The sequence below is a fragment of the Vanellus vanellus genome, assembly GCF_965231255.1.
Source record: "Vanellus vanellus genome assembly, chromosome: 3".
In the NCBI taxonomy this organism is placed as follows: domain Eukaryota; kingdom Metazoa; phylum Chordata; class Aves; order Charadriiformes; family Charadriidae; genus Vanellus; species Vanellus vanellus.
The window spans coordinates 53,898,371-53,899,530 of record NC_138907.1 but is presented as its reverse complement, the minus strand read 5'-3'; positions in this window follow the sequence as shown (position 1 = coordinate 53,899,530).

The window sequence follows — 1,160 nt, the reverse complement described above, 5'->3', positions numbered from 1 at the left end:
TCCGTGGGTTATTTGAACGCTAATTTCAAGCCTGTCAGTTAAACAGGCGGAGGGGCGGGGCGGGGCGGGGGAGCGAGCCGCGGAGCACCCTGGGGCGGGCGGAAGGATACGGGCGCTGCGCGGCTACCGGCCGAAGGGGGGCGGCCGGTCTCTCTCCCTTCCCCAGCGGCGGGCCCGTGTCCTACCGCCTCGCTACCTCACGGCCTTCGGCCTGCGCCGGCCGCCGCCGTGTGAAACAGGCTGACGGGGAGTGGCGGCGGCGGGAGTCCCGGAGGGGCCGCTTGGGAAAGCCGCTTGGCGCCCTCTCGGGTGGCTGGCGGAAAAGATGGCATCTCTGGGAAGGAAAAAGGCGCGCAGCGGTTGTTAACGTGCAAGATGGGCGCCGGGCTCCCGCCCGTCTGCCGGGTCGGGGAACGGTGGTTTTCACTCGGCTGAAGCGAGTTGGGCCGTGCCAGTGCGAGTCATCGTCATCTACCGGCAACGAAAGAACAGGGAGTTACGTTCCTGCAGCTTCCAAAGAAACTAAACGTCAGTTTCAGCATTGGGGGGAAAAATAAAGCGTGCTGCTTGCCCTTAATTGCTGTCTAGCACTGAGCTGCTACTTTAAAATTGAACTGGGCTTTCTTACTATCGTGGTTTCTCAAGCAATGTTATTGAAGACAAGTAAGTCTGTTCCCCTCGTGCCAGCAAAGCTGCTGTAGGCTAAATTAGCCTGTCAGCTGGGTTGGGCAGGTGTGATCGATTGTCGCTTGCTGCACTGCTGTGGAAGATGCTCCAGAAATGCGCTTTCCTGGCTCTCTGACTGGTAGCAGAAAGAATATTTGCTAAAGATTCCAACGTATGTGTCCCCACATCTCTATGTGTATGTATATATATAAAAACCCACGCATTTTCAGCAAGAACTTGATTTTTAGTACTAAGCCGTGATACAAGTGATTTGATATGGTTACCCAAAAAAGGGTAAGGATCGTGTAATTAGTGACCACAAGGACAGAGGGCTTGAATTAATTTCTTTGAACTCAACTCTTACTGTGATTACTGTTTTGGGTTTCCTGTTCGTGCCTCTGGTTTCTTCCGAAACTACCTTGCAGGTACTTTTTTTAAGCTTTCAAGATACTAATTAACAGATCAAGCCACCATAGGATATGGCAGCATGGACT